Below are 27,536 nucleotides of genomic sequence, written 5' to 3'. Positions count from 1 at the left end.
TCTATTGAAATATCCTGTTTTGGCGAGGGAGAGGTGGGAAGCAGACGTTGGTACCATTGAAGATGACAGGTGGGAATCTATTTTGGAATATATTCCTAAATTGTCTCTAAATGAACCTGCCAGAATGTCACAGTTACTTCTTGTACATAGAGCATATAGATCACCCGATTTTTTGTTCAGGATAGGGGTACGGGAGAATTCGTATTGCCCAAGATGTGGGTCAGAAAATGCTGATATACTACATGTTATGTGGAGTTGCCCAAAGCTTGCAAGCTATTGGTCTGAAGTAGCTGGCCTAATTGAAGGACGATATCACTGTATAATTCCTAGAGATCCAGTGGTTTGCTTGCTGGGATATGTGGAAGAACTTGTGGGGAATGATGTCATAAAACTGGCAATTGCCAGACTTTTATATGCAGCTAGGAAAGTAATAGCTAGGTATTGGGTTCGACCGGAACCTCCCTCTAGACAGGAATATATAAGGCAGGTGGATTATGTGGTACGAATGGAGGAAAAAATTTATTTAAAAAGGAAAAACGCCAAACTCCGTGACAACCTATGGGCACCATGGAAGGTGTGTTAGTGATAATGCTTTTGGAGGAAAGAATCCGATGACTACATTACATTATAAAACACATTGTAATGATTATAAGACGTTGAAACATATGTTATATAACGATAAGGGTTTATTGTCGTCCGTAAAAGGGGAGGGAAGGGGGGTGAGGGGTTCTTTTTGATAATAAGAAAATGTGAAATTATTGTACTGAAGATGTATTTTATTATCCTATCTTTAAATTAATAAAAATGTATCTGATTTAAAAAAAAAAAAAATTCCCGTAGTGTAATTCACACTGAATCCACCACACCAGGGGTAGACACTAGGGACCAGGGTAGGACAGTGACAACTAACGTACTACGTAGATCGACCAGGAGTACAAAAGGTCAGCTCCCTGCTCGCTGGAGAAACTAAAGTATAAGAGAATTAAAGCGTATGTTGTGTATAGTTGTACCCGTTAAATAATCTTGAATATGTATATTTGATGAATTTATGGACAATTGGGCCACAGGACTAGGTGTGGTCAGGACAGTATTGAAAATAGTTACTAATCGGCCTAGAAAATAAACCGCAGGCGTGGCTGAAGACCAGGCCCAACGAAAGAGTGCCCTGAAGCCACGCCCAGGGACGATACACAAAGTGGGTTGATGCGGTTCCCACCAGCCAAATTTCAGTTATCCAGAAAAAGACAATCCCCAGATTGTGGTGTAAAGACTAAGCGCCGCAGTGACTGCTTTCAATTTTTGTTGGGTTTTTGTAATTTTTGACTTTGTAACCTGTTTTTAATGTGAATTGCTATTTGTTAATTTTAAAAGGTATACTCAGTCCGGGAGTACTGAAGTTAACTAGGGGGGAATGTGGCACCTCAGGGGTCCGGTTACCACAGTGGCATTGCCTCCCTCACAAGAGGTGATGCCATGCCTGGAAGCAAGCAGGGGTCCCCTGGCTCCAGGCCAGCAAGGGGAGCTCCTCTCCTTGGCAACTGGGATCTGGGGGCGGGATTAGTTAGACTTAGTGTGAGGAGTTGAAGTCAGGACGTCGAGGAGAGAGGAGCTGGGGACAGGAGCTGCGCGGCAGCTCACCCCAGAAGAACCAGCACAGAAGAACTGGACTCGGGAGTCCGAGGCTGTGGGGCACCGAAGGCCCAGCAGTAGAAACCGGAGGGCAGGAGACTGCAGGAGACTGCAGGGCTCCTGGCCCCATCAGACGCCCGGAGGCTCAGCGGCACCGCAGGGTCCAGCACCGCCACGTGGGAGCGATGCACTAGCAAGGCCCGAGCTGCCTGCCATACGGGTGAGCACAGAATCGTTGCACTCAGGGACGAGGGCCACCGCACAGCTACAAGGAGCAGAGCCAAAGAGTTTAGTGGAAAGGGAAGGCCTCCAACTTCACCTGGCAAGGAGGATCCTTTATTTGCTTCCAGGCTGCCCGGACTTCCACCTCTGGCCAGTACCCTAGTCCCGGTTTGCCTAATCACCGCCAGTAAAGATAAGAGGAAACCGCCATTAAGTTGTGGACTGATTATTGCTGCGCCATCAACCCCTGCACTATAACGCCCAGTATAACCCATAACATCTACACTGCCCTGGAGCTAAGCTCTACCTGTGGAGAGCCACATCATCCCTGCTGCAGTAACATCAGCTCCAGAGGACCTGCTCCGCAGCGGCGGCTCCCTTAGCCGTATACCACAGGTGGCGTCATGAACTTTATACAATCACTATAAATCCCCTATCAATAACCCCTTTTTATTGACCGCCCTGGGTCACGGACCGGGTCACCGCCACTGTGACATCCCCCAGCATCTACCGGCCTGGCACCGGGTACCCCACGGCCCAGGGGGCGCATCACCTGCGCTGGGGGGATTCATAAGTCTGCAGTCACACAGACTTATGGTTCCAATATCCATGTAAGATCATAGGCCTGGTGCCCTCACCATCTTTGGAACAGATTCCTCAGATTTTGTAGTGAGACATAAATCCTCCTGACAGATTTATTCCTGTGTGGAGGGTGTGAAAGACCCTAATCAGTTTGTATTCTCAGACCCTTCGATGCTTTTGCGATTTAAAGTTGCCTTTTAATATGACAACTTTCATATTGTTGATGTTGTGTCCTGAACCATAGAAATGTTTGGTCACCAGTACATGGGGGTTTTTTATCTGTAATCGTGTGGCGATGAGACCTCATCCTTGCTCTCAGTTTCTGTCCTGTTTCTCCCACATAGAGACCCCCAATAGGACGTATAGTGCACAGAATTAAGTACACCACATTGGAAGAGGAACATGTGAATGTTGAATCCTGACATGTACAGGAGCAGAAAGATGAGGAGGATGCTGCCAGGACAGATGAGTAACAAGGAGACCAATCCAGGTGCATAAGAATACTGCCGCTCAAAAGGGAGAAGAGTAGATGTCTTATTCCTGTCAACATCGTGAAGCTTGCCTGCTAGAAAGGTGAGATTTACTAGAGCAGAGGATTGACTGACTGACTGTGAGAATTTCCACACCAGAGGAGTCTGAGTGCTAATCTTTGATTGTGAAGAGAATTGCCGCACCAAAGAAAACTGAAGGAGACCACGAGGAACTACTACGCTATAACAAACTGAGTAGGACCCAAGAGTGCCAGACAAGTCCTGATGACCGTTGCCGAATACTGAAGTGCTGCTAAAAGTATTCCAGTAGACTGCTGCAATGTTGACTGTTCCAGAGTAAAGAAAGAGTTACTGAGAAGTAACCATCAGGCCCTGGGCACAGCATCTCACGTACAAGTAAAGTGTTGCAAGCTCCAGTAAGGTGGTGTAAGTGCAAGTCCACTGTTTGTACCAACAATCTTCTTCTGTTCAAGATCACCTGTTGCCTCATGTAAGACTGATGAAACTGTGACGCTCTAGCCCTCCCTGGGAAATGGGGTTACTCGGAGCCGGGTCGGTGTAGGTGTCGCGGGGATGCAGTCGTGGCCTGGACCCGTTCCGTGCCCAGGTCTGTCACATAAAAATAATGGGCTTCTTTTAAGGATGAGTGGTATTTCGACTACGCCACCTGTGGTTTCCGGTGATGGACACCAGCGCTGCTTCAGTCCACTGAGGCTGGTGTTATGGGCAGCTAAGATGGGACGGCTCCCCACAGGCGGAGCAGACCTCAGGGCAGAGTGAGAAGGAATGGTGGGTGCAGTGCCGCCCAGGCTGAGGCAGTGTGTGAAGTCATCCAGGTCTTTACTCACTTTCAGATGAACTTTCAGCCGCAAAGCTTCTCTCTGCTACACACGGCGTACTGCGGCCACCGGGAAGGGGGTCCAGCACTTCCCAGATAGTTCAGGAGCACCCGTCGAGACCCCTCTGGTGTGTGTTCCTCTCCTTGGTAAGTTCTCCCACTAAGTCTTCTCCTGACTGTGTGTGGTACGAACGTGGTGTAAGGCCGGGTCCCACTGGATAAACACAGTGTAAGAGATACAGGTGGCGTAGGCCGCTCCGTCCATATCCCCCTGGGATCCACTAAGCCTCCGGGCTTTTCTGACTGAGACGTGAAGTAACAAAGTCAGATATCGAGGGCCGGTCACCCCTCTTGCAGCAGGAATCCCTCTGACTAGGCCAGAGTAAAGAATACAGGTGTCGACTCCGCTCCGTCCGTATCCCCCTGGGATCCTTTTGCCTGTGGAGCCTATCTCCTCCACTCCCCTCCAAGGCCTTCTTAGGTCAGGACCTTGACTGGGTAGAGACAGTGGTTAACTCTGACCCGCTCCTCGTCTCAAGGCCAGATCAAAGACCTTGAACTTAAGATGGCCGTAGATTAAATATGAATCAATAAGTGTTTCCTAAAAGCGTGTCCTCCACCCTCACCCACTACATGGTTCCCCCTATCTTTGGTTCTCCCCATCTCCTTTATCCCGGACCGGGGCAGCACCCTGGTGCATTTAGGCCCCCTTCAGGACAGGAGTGGTGTAGTGTTGAGTGGTGAAGTGGGGTCTTAAGAGATGCTCCATCCTTACCTGGAAGAGGAGATACCACACCTCGAACTGAGGTGCAGTACCCCTGTGGCGACTGAACCCTCAGGGGCGCCACAAAACCATCATGCTTGTTGACTTCTGTGAGACTGTTAAGCTTCCATGCACCTGAGATAGCATTCAGCAAAATGGAAGATGGCCATCTCTCCCTCCTTTCCCATAAACATGAGCGCTTGGCTCAACTGAGCATTCATGTGCTTCTCATGACAAAAGAGAAGAAAGCCACTAACGGACTCCTCTCGTAGCAACTTATCTTCCTTAGAAACAAAAGGATCGGTTGCTGAATTACAATAACCTGATTCTACTCTCCCTCAAACGTCATCATCGTGGAAGAGTTGGGAGGCCTCATACACATTAGATGGTTGGCTCGTTCTGTCAAAATTAATGGGTTCAGACAATTTTTTTGTAATATGTATGAAGGTCTTTACATCTTGGTTGTTGCCTTCCAGTTAGAAAGACTTTGTCAGGATTCCTGTTGTCTTTCTACAGTTTGACCACTAGTGACTGCTATTTTTCACCTTAATAATTGTGCTCCAATCCCACTCATTACCACTGGAGGCTGCTGCTGTGTTCTGCAATTGCCCTTTACTAAGATGGCAGATTTTGAATCTGTGTAATCCATCTTGTTTACTGGGTGGGCATATTTAACGGCGCATGAATCTCTCACTCATTGCTTGAGTATTGTGTCTAGCTGTTTAGTCTAGTTCCAGTCTCCGGCTCCTGGACTGTTTTACCCAGACTGTTCTCACCTCTCTACGGATTGTTTCCTACAACTCCATTGCTAAATCCAAGAACTTCTACTACTGCTTGCTGTTCCTGCTTGTCCTCCTTCGGCCACTGGATTCCAGCAGTGCTAAGCCAGTGTCGTAACAGACTTGTTGAATTGTAGGGAGCAACTCTGTCACCAAGGGCCATTGTATTCACACTTTTAAAAGCACCTACTACCACAACATGTTTTATAAAGGGTCAATCCGGGAGTGCATCACTAACCTCGCCCATTGGTGACCCCGTCAAATGATTGCGGGTCACCGATGGGTTGGCATGACAATCCACGGTCTGCAGGAGACCCCTGCGGCTGTCATTGCCAGATTGCTATGAGCGCCGCCGAGCAGTCAGCACTCATAGCAAGTGAGCATTTCTACTACACACAGGCAATCTGATCATCGCCTGTGTGTAGCAGAGGTAATCAGACAATTGCAGCTTCTAGTCTCCCATGGAGACTATTGAAGCATGCAAAAAGTAAAAAAAAAAAAAAAAAAAGTTTAAATCACCCCCCTTTCGCCCCATTCAAAATAAAACAATAAGAAAAATCAAATATACACATATTTAGTATCGCCGCGTTCAGAATAGCCTGATCTATCAATATATAAAAATAATTAATCCGATCGGTAAACAGTGTAAGGAGAAAAAAATTCAAAATGCCAGAATTACGTTTTTGGTCGCAGCTACATTGCAATAAAATCCAATAACGGGCGATCAAAACATTTTATGTACCCCAAAATGGTATCAATAAAAACATCAGCTTGGCGCGCAAAAAATAAGCCATGACCCGGCCCCAGAACCCTAAAAAATGGAGACGCTACTGGTCTCAGAAAATGGTGCCATTTTTCTTTTTTTTTTTTAACAATTTTTTTTTTCACCACTTAAATAAAAAAGAACCTACACATGTTTGGTATCTACAAACTCGTAATGACCTGGAGAATAATAATGGCAGGTCAGTTTTAGCATTGAGTGAACATGGTTAAAAAAAAAAACAACTATGGAATTGCACTTTTTTTGCAATTTCACAACACTTGGAATTTTTTCCCCATTTTCCAGTACACGAGATGGTAAAACCAGTGATGTTGTTCAAAAGTACATCTCGTTCCGCAAAAAATAAGCCCTCGCATGGACATATTGACCAAAAAATAAAAAAGTTATGGCTCTGGGAAGAAGAGGAGCAAAAAACAAAAACGCAAAAATGGAAAATGGCCCTGTCATGAAGGGGCTAACCCCTTCCCAACAGCATAGGACGTACTCGTATGTCCTATGTCTGGTGTCAGCTGAATCAGAAGCTGAGCCTACGCCATACATGGCAGGTGCTGACTGTGTTATCCAGCCAGCACCTGACTCTAACAGCAGTGATAGGAGCTGGTTGCAGTTGGTGCTGTTTAACTACATAAATGCCACTGTGAAGCTCACAGAGAGGCATGGAAGTGGTGCGATTCGGGATGGGGGTCCGTAAGAACAGTGAGACAATGGAAGTCTCTAAAACAGGACCTTGTGATGATTGATTCATTGAAAGAGTACATGAGGGTCCTGGATGCATTTGTTTGAAATATATAATATAGTGTGTTCAAGGTGCTGGGTTTCTGTGGATGGATCATTGATCAATTGATTTATTCTGTTTGCCATTTTTGTACTCAGACAGAAAGTTTTCCCTCACAAAGATTATCGATTTTTTTTGCTTTTTTTCTAGATTAATGTAGCATCGGCGTCTCTGCCTCCTGCTAGGCAGAGACGCCGTCCCTCTCACCTTCCTGTTCAGCGCACGGCGTCCTCCTGCGCTCCTTCCCTCGCTGCTGCCGGCACACGCTCCTTTCCAGGCACTCTGCTTAGGGCGCTCGCGCGTGCGCTCCCCCTCTCTTAAAGGGGCCGCGCGAGTCGTCCTAAGGGGTCCCCGGCCAATTGCCGGAGGACTTCCCATATATAAGGCACCTCCTCCAAAATGGAGGTGCCCGAGCAAAGTTGTTTGCACTGTGTCTCACCTGTGCTTCAGCCCTCAGGTTCCTCTGCTAGCCTGACTCCTCGTCCTGCCTGCCAGCCTGTTACTTGCCTTGTCTGTTTGACCGCTCACCTGGGAGCGTCCACCAGTTACCTGACTGTTACCTGCCTCGTCTGTCAGATCGCTCACCTGGGAGCGTCCACCAGTTACCGGCCTGTTACCTGCCGCATCTGTCTGACCGCTCACCTGCGAGCGTCCACTAGTTACCTGACTGTTACCTGCCTCGTCTGTCAGACCGCTCACCTGGGAGCGTCCACCAGTTACCTGCCTGTTACCTGCCTCGTCTGTCTGCCCGCTCACCTGGGAGCGCCTACCAGTTACCTGCCAGTTACCCGCCTCGTCTGTCTGCCCGCTCACCTGGGTGCACCTGCCTGTTTCCTGCCAGCCTGCCTGGAGACCCTGCCATCACTCGTTGTGACCATCTTCCTGGTAAAACCTATAGACTGCTACCTGCCCTGCTTTCTCGAACTGTGTCCACCTGCCAGCTACCAGAGACTTCCGCCTGCTTGCCGTGTCCATCCGCCATACCGGTCAGTCCCAGCCATCTGACCCGTGGGAGCCACCTGCTCTCTTACAAGGTCGTCCCCAGAGTAGCACCTGGTCCCTCAGCCCGGATCCTCCCTGGTCACGGTGTCGTTAGCTGCCGTACGACCAGGGTCGGTTCGGGTGGATACTTAGTCACGCCCCTCTGGGTCCCTCCTTGCACCTCGGCACAGAGGTTATACCACCCGGCCCCGTAACAATTAACAGTAAGAATCTAAGTTGAACTTTATAGATCTTTGTCTTCTTTACTTAATAAGCCTAGTACAGTGGCATGTAAAAGTTTGGGACCACTAGTCAAAATTACTGTTATTATGAACAGATAAGCAAGTTGAAAATGAAGTGATCTCTGAAAGGGCTAAAGCTAAAGATGACACATTTCCTTTGTATTTTAGGCAACAAAATATATATATTGTCATTTTTTACATTTTAAAAATCACAGAAAGGAGAATGGGCTGATGTAAAAGTTTGGGCACCCTGCATGGTTAGTACCTAGTAGCGCCCCCTTTTGAAACTATCACAGCGTGGAAACGCTCTTTGTAGCCAGACATTAGTCTTTCAAATCTTGTTTGAGGGATTTTCATTAATTTTTCCTTGGAAAATTCTTCCAGTTCTGTGAGATTCCTGGGTCGTCTTGCATGCACTGCTATTTTGAGTTTTAGCCACAGATTTTCAATGATGTTCAGATCAGGGGACTGTGAGGGCCATTGTAAAACCTTCAGCTTGCGCCTTTTGAGGTAGTCTATTGTGGATTTTGACATGTGTTTAGAATTATTATCCATTTGTAGAAGCCAATCTCTTTTCAACTTCAGTTTTTTTAAAGACGGTGTTATGTTTGCATCAAGAATTTGTTGAAATTTCATTGAATCCATTCTTCCCTCTACACATAAAATGTTTGCCATGCCATTAGCAGCAACACAACCCCAAAGCATGATTGATCCACCCCCATGCTTAATGGTTGGTGAGATGTTCTTTTCCTGAAATTCTGTGCTCTTTTTTCTCCACACATACCTTTGATCATTGTGGCCAAAGAGTTCTATTCCAACCTCATCGGTCCACAGGACTTGTTTGCAAAATGCATCAGGCTTGTTTAGATGTTCTTCTGCATACTTCTGATGCTGAATTCATGGTGAGGACAGAGGAGAGGTTTTCTTCTGATGACTATTCAATGAAGGCCATATTTGTGCAGGTGTCTCTGAACAGTAATAAAATGTACCACAACTCTAGAATCTGCTAAATCTTTCTGAAGGTCTTTTGCAGTTAAGCGGGGTTCTGATTTGTCTCTTTAGCAATCCTATCAGCAGCTCTCACTGAAATTTTGCTTGGTCTTCCAGACCTTATCTTAACCTCCACTGTTCCTGTTAACTGCCATTTCTTAATTACATTTCGAACTGAGGAAAGGGCAACTTGAAAACACTTTCCTATCTTCTTATAGCCTTCTCCTGCTTTGTGGACCTTCACCATTTTCATTTTTGGAGTCCTAGCAGCTGCTTAGAAAAACCCATGGTTGCTGTTTTTTGGCACATGGTTAGAGTAGGCTGGGTTTTTATAAAGTTGGGAGATTTGCATAACCTGGCCTTTCCTAACGATGATGGTGAACAAGCCATAACTCTAACAGCGTAATTAAGGTCTGAAATCTTGGTCAAAGTTATCTGAGGACACACATCTCCAAGGGTACCCAAACTTTTGCATCAGCCCATTTTTCCTTTTTGTAATTTTTAAAACGTAAAAAATGACACTATATATACATTTTTACCTAAAATACAAAGGAAATGTGTCATCCTTAACTTTAGGCCTTTTAGAGATAATTTCATATTCAACTTGCTTAACTGTTCACAATAACAGTAATTTTGACCAGGAGTGCCAAAACTTTTACATGTCACTGTATGTTATTATGTTAAGTCTATCTGTATAGGTGTCTGTACAATTTCAATGACTGTTGTTCAAAGGTTTCTTCAGTGGACAGGTGTTTTACCTGATTCCCCATTGCATATGCATGCTCAATTAGATGGAGCATGCATGAGTTTTCAAGAGAAAGCAGATGCCAGACATCTCTGTCATTTGCTTATCTCCTGGGAAAACAAAAGAATTGAAAATTGTAATTAAATATGCCCCAGTCTTCTTTTCCCCAAAATCATCCTTTGGGCAACAGACTGACTTTGCTCTAATATGTCTTTACGAACCTCCAAGACTTTGTACCATCAAATGTGCAATAGAGATTTCCTGAGAATATATATTATGAGGGGTCTCATGTATCTTTACAGGACAGTCCTAGTTAATTAGTAATACTAATTAATATACTGTATATATATCAATGTATATATATCTTTCCCATTCAATCATTGTGTAACTATTAAATTATCACAACTATGCACATTGATTAATTCGTGATTTGTGATGTAAAAATATTTTATAATGGTGTAAAGGAAATATTTCAGATTTGTGCAAGCGCTGGATGTTGCAATGTGTTACTAGATGGTTTGTAAACAATGTAGGCATTCCAAGAGTCATCTTAATGAAATGTTATCTCTGCCGTAACCATGTAGCACCTCTCCCCACAGATGCCATTCATATTCCTCAATCTGTTATGTAGATCTTTTATCCCAGCAACCTCTGTTATTCTATTCTCCCACACAAGCACAGAGCGAGCTTCCTCTGCAACATATGTCTACAAACAGGACCCTGCTACTCAGGAAATTTCTAGACATCAAAGGAATCTGTGGGGTTCCACGTCCTCTGGACCTAAACCCTATGAATGGATGTGACACCCCAGGGGTCTGGTTGTCACAGTGATAGAGATATTACGTCTGAGAGCAGGTGGGAGGTCCTTTGGTCAGGGATCCTGTGCATGCCACACCTGCTGCCCAGCCTTGGGAGGGGAAGAACTTCCCCTGTATAAACCCGGGGCTGAGGCAGGGTTAGTGAGTCCAGGAAGAGTAGAGACAAGAGCAGCATAGGAAGCAGCAGAGTCACAAGGAGTCAGGGGCTGGCAGCTAAAGAGCTCGCCCTGACTAAGAAGATTCTTTACCGGACCCGGAGTCCGAGGCTGTGGGGACTAACTTCTACCCAGCAGCAGAATCCGTCAGGCAGGGGATTTCAGGTCCCCTGGCCCAGAAGCCCGAAGGCCCGGTCACACGCGTGGGACCAGCACCGCCATCGTGGAGCGGAAGCCATTAGAAGGCCCCGAGTCACCGGCCATACGGGTGAGCACCACACGGTACACTCAGGGACGTGGGCTACTTACATCAGCTTCTAGCAAGGTAGCCAGAAGAGTACAGTCAGCTTGGGAGGCCTACAACTACGCCTGGCCAGGGGAGATCCCATCTGCTCAAGGACTGACCAGGCCCCGTTCGCTAGCAAGTACTCCGGGAGGGTCTATCGTTGTTACCAGTAAAGACCCTGAACGCTACCATACCGTCTCTGAGTGGTTCCTGCTACCCCCATCATCCACGTCGGCTGCCCTGAGGCCATACCCCTCCCGTTGGGGGTTATACTATCACGCTGCACCATCCTTCCACCGGCCTCAGCGGTCTGCCCTGCAGCAGCAGCCCCCTGGCTGCATTCAACGGGTGGCGTAGTCATCAACCATTTTCTACCGCTAACAGACTGCCGTCCAGTTTGACTCCCTGGGCACGGACCGGGTCACCGCCACGAGACTACAACCCTAAACAGATCCGGCTCCGGGTAAGCTCCCGCGTGCGCAACGCAGCGCGACACAGGCCCAGGGGCGCGTCAACTTTGGCGTAGTCGGCAGGATCACGTGCCCGCAACCACCGGGTACTGCGTGCCTGAAAAGCAAAGACTGTTCAAACTTACCAGTGGCGAAGATTCCCGCCATCGGTGAAGATTCCCGCCATCCGGCGCCATCTTCAGCCTTCTTCCCGCCATCGGTGAAGTTTCCCGCCATCCGGCGCCATCTTCAGCCTTCTTCCCGCCATCCGTGGAGTTTTCCCGCCATTGGACGCCATCTTGAGGACGCCGCGCGGGAAGAAGAGGGGCGTGGACTCCGAAAGCGCGCGAGAACTGAAGCCCCGCCTCACGTCCGGACGTTGCGTAAGGTCCTGGAAGGAGCCCAGCAGACGCCGACGTCACAGGAGCGCGACGGAAGGTCCTCAACCCTGACGATCCACTGCGGAGCCGCGGCCTACGGAACAGGATCATCGCAAGGTAGGCCACGGTCCACTAGGGGGGAGGAAGATGTCGGATACGGAGGAGAGCTCCACTGCCTCAACCCCCGCCAGCGCTACCGCTGTTGCAGTTATGCCCTTCACCATGCCCTATATCCCGGGAGCAGCTTGGCTACCCCAGTACTCAGGGGAGTCACATACCCTGCATGACTTTAGAGAAAAGCTGGATAGCCTCTTCCAGGTGTACCCCCTCACAGAAGAGCAAAAAGTGAGCATCCTGGTGGCCCAACTAACTGGGGCAGCCAAAAGGGAAGTAAAATCCTGGCCACCTGGGAGGAAGACTGTCGCAGGGATACTAACCCGGCTGAAGGACACTTTTGATACCCGCACCTCAGCCGAGATTAAACTTAGATTCTACGGGTGCAAGCAGCGAGCGCATGAGAGTATAAGGGACTATGCACTCAACCTACAAGAGGCCCTGAGGGCCATTAAGCAGACCGACCCTAATGGAGTGGGAAACGAGGACAGGCTGTTGACCGAACAATTTATAGAGGGTTTATATTGCAATGCCCACCGCACCCAGTTGCGGGCAATGGCCTTACAGGACCCTCATCTAGAATTTGCACAGTTCAAGGACAGAGCCATCCGGGTGCTCCGAGAACCGGCACCAGGTGGCGTTGTGACCCACAGACGCCCCACTACCACTTACTACCAGGAGGCGGCGCCCTTGTCAGCAGGGCCTGTGGGAGCTGATGCGCAGGCTTTGGACAATGACCCGGCTCCAGACCTACACCATCAGGTCCAAGAGCTAGCTAAAAGCGTTGCTGCGCTAACCCGAACTGTGCAGTCTTTACAGGTTTCCACTCCAGGGAAGATCCAGCTGGCATCCGGACCGGAGGACATCCCGTGGCGTCGACCAAGGAGGACCCCACCGGCCAGAGGAAGACCCAGTGACCGATACAGCGAGGACGGACGACCCATCTGCCGCCGCTGCAATCAACCCGGACATATGGAAAGGTACTGTTCTTTAAACGGGCACAACCTGGGGTAGAGGGCCAACCCCCAGGAAAAAGATCACCAGGCCCATCGAACTGGCGCGACAGATATGTGGGAGGACGTCCAGTCTTGCCTGTGGTACTGGATGGCATTCCCATGAGTGCCCTACTGGACACCGGGTCACAGGTCACCACCATCCCGTACGTGCTCTTCAAGCAGTACTGGAATGACTCGGATATTACCCGCTACCCTGACGATGACTTGAGTATCATCGCCAGCAATGGTCAGCCCGTGCCACAGATCGGATTTAAAGAGGTGACCATCAAAATTGGTAGAGTCGAACTGGCCGCACAGGGACTGATCATTGTAGATATTGACAAACATGAGAGTCACCCAAAAATAACTCTAGGAACTAATGTAATTGAAAATTGTCTTGCAGAGGTGATTTTCCTTTTACAGCAGGTTGCCAAGAATGCCAGCTCCGGCGAGCAGCGGGTGCTCCAGAAAGAGATCCGGGCACTGATGCAACGGCAACAAGTGGAACTCTCCGGCGGTGAGATTGGTAGCGTAAGAATGTGTGACCCTTTTCCTATTGCCATGCCCCCAAAAAGTGAAATGATGATTTGGTGCCGGGCAGCTATTGGTCTGAGAGGTAGAGATTACCAGGCAATGGTAGAACCAGTTTACTCAGACAGTAGGCCCACCATTTTGACAGCACGGGGGGTGGTCAATGTACGCCATGGGAGGGTGCCCGTTCGCATAATAAATATCGGGGAGAGGGAAGTGTACCTGCCCCGGTATGCCACGCTAGCCAAATTATATACCACTAATCAAAATTCTATACAATCTGTGGAACCCTTGCCTCCATCTCACACGGAGGAAGGTAACGGCTCTAAGAAAGACATGGAGGACTGGTGTCAGCAACTACATCTGGGTACTGACTCCACTCCCTCACACCAGAAACAAGGAGTCTATCGGGTGGTTCAAGAGTATGAGAGAGTGTTTAGTAAACACCCGTTAGACTTCGGGCGAGTCAAGGGGGTAGAACACCGCATCCCCACGGGAGATCATCCTCCCATAAAAGAGAGGTATCGACCCGTACCCCCTGCACATTACCAACACGCCAAGGGGATGCTTAGAGACATGAAGGAGGCTGGGGTAATCCGGGATAGCTGTAGCCCCTGGGCAGCCCCACTAGTTTTAGTCAAAAAGAAAGACAACACCATGAGGATGTGTGTAGATTACCGGAAAATCAACCGTATCACACACAAGGATGCGTACCCCTTACCAAGGATAGAGGAGTCATTGGCTGCTTTAAGATCTGCTAACTTCTTCTCTACCTTGGATCTCACTAGCGGGTACTGGCAGGTTCCTGTAGCAGAGGCGGACCGGGAGAAGACCGCATTCACCACCCCGATGGGACTTAGCGAGTTCACCTGCATGCCGTTCGGACTCTGCAACGCCCCAGGAACCTTCCAACGATTAATGGAGTGCTGTCTGGGCCACAGAAACTTCGAGACGGTCCTGTTGTACCTGGACGATGTCATCGTATACTCCAAAACTTATGAGGACCACCTGAAACACCTGGCGGAGGTGTTCGAAGCTCTGGCGAGTTACGGCCTAAAGGTGAAACCCTCCAAGTGTCACCTCCTGAAACCAAAGGTGCAATACCTGGGACACGTGGTGAGCGCTGACGGAGTGGCTCCCGACCCCGATAAGATCACCGCAATCAAAGGATGGCCAAGCCCTTCCAGCGTAAAAGAAGTGCGGCAGTTCCTAGGGTTGGTAGGCTACTACCGAAGGTTTATTCCCGGTTTCACCAAAAAGGCGGCGCCTATGCAGGACCTCCTGATAGGCCAGTCCCGGAAGGCCAAGAACCAGAAGCCGCCCTTCAAATGGGAAGAGCTAGAGGAAGAGTCCTTCCGCCAGCTGAAGATGGCCCTCACGGGGGATGAAATCTTGGCGTATCCGGACTATAGCCAGCCCTTCATCCTCTACACCGACGCCAGTAACGACGGGCTAGGAGCCGTACTGTCCCAGATTCAGCAGGGGAAAGAGCGAGTAATCGCCTATGCCAGCCGAAAACTGCGACCCACCGAAAGGAATCCCGAGAATTATAGCTCATTTAAGCTAGAGTTCCTGGCCGTGGTATGGGCAGTCACCGAGCGCTTTAAGCATTACCTCGCTTCTTCCCGGTTCACCGTATACACGGATAACAACCCGCTGACACACCTGGACACGGCAAGACTCGGTGCCCTGGAGCAGAGGTGGATGGCCCGTCTGTCCAACTACGAGTTCACAATTAAATACCGGGCAGGGCGCTCCAATACCAACGCGGACGCCCTGTCCAGGATGCCCAACCTGCCGGACGGAGGAGAAGATCCGGAGGGACTGGAAGAAGTTGAACTCCCTGCGTTCCACCGTCATGGGACTATCCAGTATTCCCACCGGGTAAGGAGTAAGCAGGCTGCTACGTTGAACCCCTTACCTCACTACAACTGGGCGGAAACGCAAGACAGCGACCCTGCCGTCCGACTGGTGAAGGAGATGCTGACTCGCCCGGAGGCTAGCCTGGAATCAGACGCTCCAGAGGAAGCCAAACAACTATGGGCAGAGAAGAGTCGACTGTTCCTTTACAAGGGGAAGTTGTGCCGCAGAATGGTTAACTCCAGGACGCATGAACTACTCTGGCAAGTAGTGGTGCCACGAAGAGACGCAGCCATGGTGATGGAGGCATACCACGACGGAGCTGGACACTTCGGGTGGAAAAAGCTGGAGTTCCTGCTGCGCGAGCGGTTCCACTGGGTAGGCATGAGGGGAACCATCGAGAAGTGGTGCAGAGACTGTGGCCCGTGCAATCTGAGAAGGAAGGACCGGGCCAGCCAGAAGACTCCCCTGCAGTCCATCGTCACCCGGCAACCGTTGGAACTGGTAGCCTTGGATCATGTAAAACTGACCCCCAGCAGAAGTGGCTACGTCTACGCGTTAACCATCGTGGATCATTACTCCCGGTTTCTGGTTGTCGTCCCCGTCAAGGACTTAACGGCTCGAACAGCAGCTAGAGCCTTCCAGCAGCACTTTTGCCGTCCACACGGGTACCCGGACCAAGTGCTGACGGACCAGGGACCTGCCTTTGAAGCGGAGGTCTTCCAGGAATTCTGCAATCTGTATGGCTGCCGGAAGATAAGGACGACACCCTACCATCCGCAAACTAATGGACTTTGTGAGAAAATGAACCAGGTGGTAATGGATCTTCTAAAAACGTTGCCCCTGGAAGAACGCAGTCTGTGGCCTGAGAAGTTGCCCGATCTGGTGGACCTATACAACCACATCCCGGTAGGTTCCACCAACTGTACCCCGGCTTACCTAATGAGGGCAAGACCTGGTAAGTTACCTGTTGACCTGGAAATGGGAGTCCTGACGCCCGAGGACACTTCACCAGAAACAGACTGGGACACAGAGAGGCAGCAGCAGTACCGGAAAGTACAGGAGAGCGTGGAGCGAAGTCTCTGTCAGGCTAGGGAAAGACAAGAGAAGACTTACAACCAGTATGCTCCCGCTGTTCCCCTGGTACCCGGAGAGCAGGTCTTGAAGAGGAAGAGACGGCTCCACAAGTTGGACGACCAGTGGGAGAAGGACCCGTACACCGTACTGCCCTCAAGCCACGAGAACCCGAAGGTCTGTACCATCAGTAAAGACGGAGGGGAAACCACAGCCATTGTATCCCGGGACCACCTGAAGAAGTGCCCCGAACAACTGAGGAACCCTGAGGAGGAACAGGAAGACCATCGACCCGTGGAAGAAAGGGAAGATATGGTTAGTACCGTGCTCGGGGACTTCCCTCGGTCTTGGACTCAAGTCAATGGTGCAGTTGTGGTACCCGTACTCACCTTCCTCCAACCATCATCCCAAGAACCTACGGAGCAACGGGTAGAGCTGGAAGAGCAGCCGGTCCAGGAGGCAGAAGACTCCACCCAAGCGGAACAGGAGAATCCACCCTCTGCTTATAGTGAGCCTGCCGTACCCCTAGTGAGACAAAGAGCCGGTAGACAGCTGCCCAGTTTACCCTTGACAGCTCCTACACCCTGTAGTTCAGGGCCAGACAGTCAGCTCCGTAGGTCCACTAGGGCCACTAGAGGCCAGTTACCCGCACGTTGGAGGATCTAAATGTTTAAGTTGTTTTACAATGTTTACCTGTTTATTGTTGCTTGTGTATAATTTTGTGTTTCTAGTAAACCTTGGTGGATTTACCGGGAATCCTTTGTATATAGTTGGAGCGTAACCCAGGATGGACTAGAGACTGTTAAGGACTCGGGGTAGGACAGACCCCTACCTGGTTACGTCTCCCTGTGTTGGTGAAATGGACACCTTTGCTTTTCTTCAAAGACTGCACCCGGTTGCGGACATCCGTGACCATCTTATTGTGTTTCCTTATTGTATTTTATTGTTCTTTGATATACCTTGTTATATTTTTCTAAAAAGTGTTTAGTCCCGGAGTACTAAATTTCACTAGGGGGGAGTGTGACACCCCAGGGGTCTGGTTGTCACAGTGATAGAGATATTACGTCTGAGAGCAGGTGGGAGGTCCTTTGGTCAGGGATCCTGTGCATGCCACACCTCCTGCCCAGCCTTGGGAGGGGAAGAACTTCCCCTGTATAAACCCGGGGCTGAGGCAGGGTTAGTGAGTCCAGGAAGAGTAGAGACAAGAGCAGCATAGGAAGCAGCAGAGTCACAAGGAGTCAGGGGCTGGCAGCTAAAGAGCTCGCCCTGACTAAGAAGATTCTTTACCGGACCCGGAGTCCGAGGCTGTGGGGACTAACTTCTACCCAGCAGCAGAATCCGTCAGGCAGGGGATTTCAGGTCCCCTGGCCCAGAAGCCCGAAGGCCCGGTCACACGCGTGGGACCAGCACCGCCATCGTGGAGCGGAAGCCATTAGAAGGCCCCGAGTCACCGGCCATACGGGTGAGCACCACACGGTACACTCAGGGACGTGGGCTACTTACATCAGCTTCTAGCAAGGTAGCCAGAAGAGTACAGTCAGCTTGGGAGGCCTACAACTACGCCTGGCCAGGGGAGATCCCATCTGCTCAAGGACTGACCAGGCCCCGTTCGCTAGCAAGTACTCCGGGAGGGTCTATCGTTGTTACCAGTAAAGACCCTGAACGCTACCATACCGTCTCTGAGTGGTTCCTGCTACCCCCATCATCCACGTCGGCTGCCCTGAGGCCATACCCCTCCCGTTGGGGGTTATACTATCACGCTGCACCATCCTTCCACCGGCCTCAGCGGTCTGCCCTGCAGCAGCAGCCCCCTGGCTGCATTCAACGGGTGGCGTAGTCATCAACCATTTTCTACCGCTAACAGACTGCCGTCCAGTTTGACTCCCTGGGCACGGACCGGGTCACCGCCACGAGACTACAACCCTAAACAGATCCGGCTCCGGGTAAGCTCCCGCGTGCGCAACGCAGCGCGACACAGGCCCAGGGGCGCGTCATGGACACTTAGTGCAAACAGTGTGGGACAGGGATGGGCAACCTTTGACAACTCAGCTGTGTCTGAATGACATGACCTAAGAAAACTCAACCAAAAAAATGGCAGCCGAACTTCCATTGGCGGAATAGTTGTTTCCTTGTAAAGCCCTACTACGGTGATGCCAATTTCAAGACTTCTGAAAATAAGAACAATTCTGCTAGAAGTTATCCTGAGAAAATTTTGCTTGCTAACTGCAACAAAATGTCAAGCGTTTATCATATTTCTAATTTTTATCACAATTAGGAGTTAAAAATTTGGGTTCACTAAAAAAAATATTTCTGTTTTCGAAAGATTTGTCAGTGTAAGATGTATGACAGTTCTAAGTGTGATTACTGCCACCTTTGAGCTCTCAGCTCTGGACAGGCAGTGTGGGGGGGAGGGGCAGTACAACAGAGCTGACAGTGCTATGAGAGGAGGAAAGCTGATAGAAGGGATTGTAATGTGATTGTAATGTGACACAGCTAAACTCAACTGTGCTTCTCCTCCCCAAACATGGACTTCTGGGGCTTTATCTGAAAGGTATAAAGGCCCCTATACACATTATACTATAGTTGGCTGAACCCACAAATTCAGCCAATGGTCTAATGAGTATGGCGGTGACTGATGGTTAGGACAGATGTTGATCGGACATGTCTGATTTCAGACTACTGATCGCATTATTCTCCCAGAGATAAGGCACTGGTTGATGTGTCTGTCGGTGGCTTCTCATAGAGAATATAGGAGTGCTCGGTCAAAGGAGTGTCGACTGAGGTCTGTCAGCCGAACGATCAGTCAAAGCATCATTCACCCGACAGCAATTCTAATGTGTATGGCCAGATTTAGTCATCTGTCCACTGCTCCCAGGACTTTCCAATCATGTAGGTTAGACAAGGAGATCAGCACGGTCTGTCATACATCTCACTGAGAAATCTGCTCTAACGTATCGTGGGGCGTATTCATCTTTCTCCTCAGTGTTGCTGAATGCTTATGATTGAGCAATGTCATTCAGGGTAGAAGTACACGCTCCCTTTGAAAAGTATCTGAGAGCACCCACTAGGACTTAACGAAAATTAACTCATTAGCTGCTAAATTAATTAAGTTAAAATTTGGGAGACCGTCTGCATTCAAAACTGATTAAACACTGAGAACACTGGCAAAAAATGCAAATATCCAAATGCGTAAAAAATTGAATGAACAAAATATTATAATTTGCCAACTGTCAAAGTGTTAAAATATAAAGATTTATTAACCCCTTTACCCCCAGCCTGTTTTCACCTTCCTGACCTGGCCAATTTTTTCAATTCTGAGCAGTGTCAATTTATGTGGTAATAATAACTTTGGAACGCTTCAACATATCCCAGTGATTCTGGGACTGTTTTTTCGTGACATGTTGTACTTCATGTTTGTGGTAAATTTTGGTCAATATGATTTACATTTATTTCTGAAAATATTAAAAATGTGAAAAAATAAAAAATTTAGCAATTTTCAAACTAAATTTTTATACCCTTAAACCAGAAAGTTATACCACACAAAATAATTAATAAATAAAGGTTACCACATGTCTACTTCACAGAATTTTTTTGTTAAGGAAGTTAGAAGGGTTAAAAGTTGATCAGCAATTTCTCATTTTTCCAACATAAACCATTTTTTTTAGGAATCACATCCCATTTGAAGTTAATTTGAAGGGTCTATGTGGCAAAAAATACCATAAAGTGACATCATTTTAAAAACTACTCCCCTCAAAATGCTCAAAACCACATTCAAGAAGTTTATTAAACCTTTAGAGGCTTCACCGGAATTAAAAGCAATGTGGAAGGAAAAAATGAAAATTTTACTTTTTCCCACAAAAATATTGTTTTCGTCCTAAATTTTTCATTTTCAAAAGTGTAATAGGAGAAAATTGACCATAAAATGTGTGTGCAGCTTTTTCTGAATACACCGATACCATATAGGTGGTAAAAAACTACTGTTTGGGCGCACGGTAGGGCTCGGAAGGAAGGAGCACTATTCAACTTTTGGAGCGCAAAATTGGCCATGTCACGTTTGAGCTACTGATATGACTAAACAGTGGAAACCCACCAAAAGTGACCCCTATTTTGGAAACTGCACCCCTCAAGGAACTTATCTAAAGGTGTGGTGAGCACTTTGACCCCACAGATGCTGCACAGAATTTTATAGTGTTGAGCCATGAAAATGAAAAAATATTTTTTTTCTGCAAAACTGTATCTTCAGCCCCAAATTTTTCATTTACCCAAGGGTAATGGGAGAAATGGGAAGATAGAATTTGTTGTGCAATTTTCCCTGAGTACAACGATACCCCATATATGGTGGAAAACTACTGTTTGGTTGCACGGCAGGGCTTGAAAGGGAAGGAGCACTATTTGACTTTTGAAGCGCAAATTGGCTGGAATTAGTGATGAGCAAAATGCTTGGGTGCTCGTTACTTGAGTAGAGTAAATCGTAATGCTCGAGTGCTTGATTCGAGTAATGAGTATGATGAAAGTCAATGGGAAACACAAGCATTTTTCCGGTGCCCCCCCGCCCCCAGGTCTGGAAGGATCTGCTCAAATCGATGGAAGCGGCGCAGAAATGGAAGGGGAACAGCGTGGGGAAGACCCCTGGAAGCATCTCTGAATCCCAAGTCTCTGCTGGGAAAAATGTTGTCAGACTATTACGCCACTTTTACGGACTGACAATAAAACATACAAAACCGAAGCTAAAATGAATTTTACTGGAAACAATGTTGAGAAACATTCTTTCCAGGATAATGACTTGTATATAAGGCAAAATAAATAAGAGAAAAAAATGCTCCTCCACACCTTGGGCTATATTCACACATTTTGTTTTGCTGCGTTTTTGCATGTTTGCATTGCTTTCAAGTGGTGAAAAAAACATTCACCAGGAAATGAAATTTTAACATTTTACTACCTTATCTGGCCATGTGGTGTGTGAGACATTATCAGACACATCCTGTTTACTTTATGAAGGAGGGACTCTGAAAGTCACAAAGCCTATTTTTTCAAGACCATCAGGTGGCCCTTACTATTGTTAGAGGGCCAGCAGTCTGCCCTCACTCATAATTTTTAGAGGGCCAGCAGCCAGCCCTCACTAAGCACTTTTGGAGGGCCAGCAGCCAGCTATGCTTTGCATAACCTTATATTGCTACTGCAATATAATGTATTCATCTGAGGTGGTCAAATTTTCTTTTTCGTTTCAATACTGTAAAGTTTCAAACTTGGAGGGCCAGCAGGCGGCCATCACAATTTATAGATTGCCAGCCGGCAGCCCCACTATTTTTAGAGTGCCAGCAGACGTCTTGTGGACAGATAAGACCAATATAGAGATTTTTGGTAAAACACATCAGTCTTCTGTTTACTGTAAATGGAATGAGGGCTACAAATAAAAGATGGGCCTACAAATATAGTGGAGGTTCAAAGATATTTAGGGGTTATTTTTCTGCCTCTGGTACTGGGTGTCTTGACTGTATGCAAAGCATCATGAAATGTGAAGATTCCCAAAGGATTTTGGGTTGCAATATAGTGCCCATTGTCAGAAAGATGGGTTTGCATCCTAGGTCATGGGTATTCCAGTAGGACAATGACCACAAACATACTTCAAGAAGCACCCAGAAATGGATGGAAACAAAGCACTGCAGAGTTCTGAAGTGGTAATTCCAGCTCCAGTAGCGTAAAGTCTCCCACCACTACCTCTTACATACAGATGCAATGGAGAAACTACAAATGGACACATTAAATCAGTTAATTTTTCCTTCTTTGACAAATGTCTGAGTGCAGATCACCGTAAAAATCACGAATCTGTCAATGAGTGTATGGAAAAAGCAATCAAGTTATTACAATCAAGTTAGACAGTGGAAGAGATGTATGTGACCAGAATGAACACTTATTTCCAGCAGATGATACCTAGCACCTATCCCTATACTAAATGCACCTAACAGCGGTATTAATAGGGAATAGAATAGATGTTACCTTGATAATTTTTTTAGGTTGCAGCAGGAAGGACTATAAGGCAATAATCCCTAACTAGATGCCTGTAAAACGCTATCCCTACTACGACAGCTCACCCTACACGAATTGCAGATAAGAGCAGTATATAGAATGGATTTGAATCGGCCCTGAAAAGATTTTTTCTTCTACATGGCAGCAACAACCCTGCTTGCGTTGATGAATTTCTGAGCACAGAAATTTTACAATTTTGACCACTGTCACTTTATAAGTTAATAACTCTGGAATGCTTGATCCCACTGATTTTGAGACTGTTTTTTCATTACATATTGTAATTCATGATAGTGGTAACATTTCTTTGATATGGCTTGTGTTTATTTGAGAAAAAAAAAAAAATGTGGCTAAAATTTTTGCAGTTTTCAAACTTTAAATTTTTATGTCCTTAACGCATTTAAAGCCCAAGACGCACTAATACGCGTCTGTGCCATGGGCTTTAAGAGCCTGACCCGTATTAGTACGTCGTGGCAATCGCGCGTGCACACAGGCTGTGCGGGCACGATCGCCGCCGGGTTTCAGCTGATTGTCACAGCTGACACTCGTTACTCTGTGCAGGGAGCGGTCCCGCACCGCTCCCGGCACATTAACCCCCGCAATGCTGTGATTGAAGTCGATCGCAGCATTGCGGTAGCTAAGGGGAGGTGATCGGTATACTCACCTCCTCTTCCGGCCTCCAGCGCTGTCTGCCGCGGCTTCCCGAATGTTGCCATGACGACCCGATGTCGTCATGACAACATCCGGGTCACCAGACAGCAGGAAGATTTTTTGGTCACGCGCAATACATGACCAAACTATCTTCTCACTGTGCAGCGCTGACAGCCTGCATAGCACAGGGATGGTGCTCCATCCCTATGCTATGCAGCCGTTCAGAATAAAAAAAGTAAAAGTCCCATAGTGGGACAAAGTAAACAAATAAAAAAACTGTCAGAAAGTGAAAAAAAAAATTGAAGAAAAATTGTAAAAATATACAGTACAGACCAAAAGTTTGGACACACCTTCTCATTTAAAGATTTTTCTTTATTTTCATGACTATTGAAATTGTACATTCACACTAAAGGCATCAAAACTATGAATTAACACATGTGGAATTATATACTTAACAAAAAAGTGTGAAACAACTGAAAATATGTCTTATATTCGAGGTTCTTCAAAGTAGCCACCTTTAGCTTTGATGACTGCATTGCACACTCTTGGCATTCTCTTGATGAGCTTCAAGAGGTAGTCACCGGAAATGGTCTTCCAACAATCTTGAAGGAGTTCCCAGAGATGCTTAGCACTTGTTGGCCCTTTTGCCTTCACTCTGCAGTCCAGCTCACCCCAAACTATCTTGATTGGGTTCAAGTTTGGTGACTGTGGAGGCCAGGTCATCTGGCGTAGCACCCCATCACTTTCCTCCTTGGTCAAATAGCCCTTACACAGCCTGGAGGTATTTTTGGGGTAATTGTCCTGTTGAAAAATAAATGATGGTCCAACTAAACGCAAACCGGATGAAATAGCATGCCGCTGCAAGATGCTGTGGTAGCCATGCTGGTTCAGTATGCCTTCAATTTTGAATAAATCCCCAACAGTGTCACCAGCAAAGCACTCCCTCACCATCACACCTCCTCCTCCATGCTTCACGGTGGGAACCAGGTATGTAGAGTCCATCCGTTCACCTTTTCTGCATCGCACAAAGACACGGTGGTTGGAACCAAAGATCTCAAATTTGGACTGATCAGACCAAAGCACAGATTTCCACTGGTCTAATGTCCATTCCTTGTGTTCTTTAGCCCAACTGCTTGTTGCCTGTCCTTAGCAGTGGTTTCCTAGCAGCTATTTTACCATGAAGGCCTGCTGCACAAAGTCTCATCTTAACAGTTGTTGAAGAGATGTGTCTGCTGCTAGAACTCTGTGTGGCATTGACCTGGTCTCTAATCTGAGCTGCTGTTAACCTGCGATTTCTGAGGCTGGTGACTCAGATAAACTTATCCTCAGAAGCAGAGGTGACTCTTGGTCTTCCTTTCCTGGGGCAGTCCTCATGTGAGCCAGTTTCTTTGTAGCACTTGATGGTATTTGCAACTGCACTTGGGGACACTTTCAAAGTTTTCCCAATTTTTCAGACTGACTGACCTTCATTTCTTAAAGTAATGATGGCCACTCGTTTTTCTTTACTTAGCTGCTTTTTTCTTGCCAAAATACAAATTCTAACAGTCTATTCAGTAGGACTATCAGCTGTGTATCCACCAGACTTCTGCACAACACAACTGATGGTCCCAACCCCATTTATAAGGCAAGAAATCTCACTTATTAAACCTGACAGGGCACACCTGTGAAGTGAAAACCATTTCCGGTGACTACCCCTTGAAGCTCATCAAGAGAATGCCAAGAGTGTGCAAAGCAGTCATCAAAGCAAAAGGTGGCTACTTTGAAGAACCTAGAATATAAGACATATTTTCAGTTGTTTCACACTATTTTGTTAAGTATATAATTCCACATGTGTTAATTCATAGTTTTGATGTCTTCAATGTGAATGTACAATTTTCATAGTCATGAAAATACAGAAAAATCTTTAAATGAGAAGGTGTGTCCAAACTTTTGGTCTATACTGTAAAAAAAAAAATTTAAAAAAATAATCCACCAAAAATAAAAATATAATGTACCCATCAATAAATATTATTATGAAAAAAAACAAAAAACAATAAAAGTACATATATTTGGTATCACCGCGTCCGAAACGACCTGATCTATGAAATTGTCCCACTAGTTAACCCCTTCAGTGAACACGGTAAAAAAATAAAATAAAAAACTAAGCAAAAAACAATGCTTTATCATCATACCGCCAAACAAAAAATGGAATAACACGCGATCAAAAAGACGAATATAAATAAAAATGGTACCGCTGAAAACATCATCTCGTCCCACAAAAAATAAGCCACCATACAGGTCCATCAGCTGAAAAATAAAAAAGTTATAGCTCTCAGAATAAAGCGATGCAAAAAAATAATTTTTTCTATAAAATAGCTTTTATTGTGTAAAAGCGCCAAAACATAGAAAAACGATATAAATGCGGTACCACTGTAAACGTACTGACCCGAAGAATAAAGCTACCTTATCAATTTTACCACACGTGGAGCAGAATAAAAAAATAAAAAAAAACAATTCCTGAATTGTTTGTTTTTGTTTATTCTGCCTCCCAAAAACCGGAATAGAAAGTGATCAAAAAATGTCACATGCCTGAAAATGGCACCAATAAAAACGTCAACTCATCCCGCAAAGAACAAGCCATCACATGACTCTGTCAGCCAAAATATGGAAAAATTATAGCTCTCAAAATATGGCGATGCAAAAACTAGATTTTACAAAATATGTGTCTTTTAGTGTGTGACAGCTGTCAATCATAAAAACCCGATATGATTCTGGTATCTCTGTAGTCGCACCGACCCGAAGAATAAAGTCGTCTAATTACTTATACCGCACTAGGAACGGCGTAAAAAATAAACGCTAGCGCTGGGGTTGGTGTTAGGGTTGAGCTAGGGTTAGGGTTGTTTTTTTTTTCAAAAGTAAAAAAAAAAAAAGATGACGATATGGCAACTAGTGTTGAGCGCAAGTGCTCGCTACTTGAGTTTGCATCGGGTGCTCGGATATGCATTGAGTATCGCGGGTGCTCGAGTGACAAGCTCAAGTCTCCGCCCCATGTGCTTCGCGGCCAAAAAAACCTCGTGGGGATTGCCTGCCACGCACGAGCGATCCCCGCATGTTTTTTTTTGGGTGTCTAATAACCGTGAAACATGCGGGCAGGGACTCGAGCACCCGCGATACATGGTGCATACTTGAGTACCCGATGAAAACTCAAGTAGTGAGCTCAAGACTAATGACAACGTATTCAATATGATGACCTAATGTTATCAAATTCTGTGTCGTACCTCTGGGTTCAAAATGTTCACTATACCCTTGATAAAATCCTTGAGGGGTGTAGTTTCCAAAATGGGGTCACTTGTGGGGGGTTTCCACAATTTAGGCACATCAGGGGCTCGCCAAACGCGATATGGCATCCGCTCTCGATTCCAACTGATTTTGCGTTCAAAAAGTCACACAGTGCTCCTTCCCTTCTGAACTCTGCCGTGCGCCCACACACTGTATTTTCCCCACATATGGGGTATTGGCGTACTCAGGAGAAATTGCAAAAAAGTTTTTGGGGTCCATTTTCTCCTCTTACCCTTGTGAAAATAAAAAAATTGGGGCTAAAACATAATTTTTGTGGAAAAAGTTTGTTTTTTTTATTTTCACGGCTCCATGTTATAAACTTCTGTAAAAGACTTGGGGGTTCAAGGTGCTCACCACACATCTAGATAAGTTCCCTGAGGGGTCTAGTTTCAAAAATAGTGTCACTTGTGGGGGGTTTCCACTGTTTAGGCACATCAGGGGCTCCCCAAATGCAACATGGCGTCCGCTAATTATTCAAGCAAATTTTACATTCAAAAAGTCAAATGGCGCTCCTTCCCTTCCGAATGCTGCCGTGCGCCCAAACAGTGGTTTTCCCCCACATATGGGGTATCTGCGTGCCAAGGGGAAATTGCACAACAAATTTTGGGGTCTATTTTTTCCTGTTACCCCTGCGAAAATAAAAAAAAATTGGGTCTAAAGTAACATTTTTGTGAAAAAAGTTAAATGTTAATTTTTTTCTTCCACATTCCAAAAATTCCTGTGAAGCACCTGAAGGGTTAATAAAGTTCTTGAATGTGGTTTTGAGCACCTTGACGGGTGCAGTTTTTAGAATGGTGTACTTTTGGGTATTTTCTGTCATAAAGACCTCTCAAAGTGACTTCAAATGTGATGTGGTCCCTAAAAAAATGGTTTTGTAAATTTTGTTGGAAAAATGAGAAATTGCTGGTCAACTTTTAACTCTTATAGCTCTCTAATAAAAAAAAATTTGGGTTCCAAAATTGTGCTTTTGTAAAGTAGACATGTGGAAAATGTTGTTTATTAACTATTTTGTGTGACATATCTCTCTGATTTAAGGGGATAAAATTTCAAATTTTGAAAATTG

This window comes from Phyllobates terribilis, unplaced genomic scaffold (genome assembly GCF_046119375.1).
Source record: "Phyllobates terribilis strain yellow unplaced genomic scaffold, ASM4611937v1 Scaffold_4__5_contigs__length_816908805, whole genome shotgun sequence".
NCBI lineage: Eukaryota > Metazoa > Chordata > Amphibia > Anura > Dendrobatidae > Phyllobates > Phyllobates terribilis.
This window is presented reverse-complemented; position numbering follows the sequence as displayed.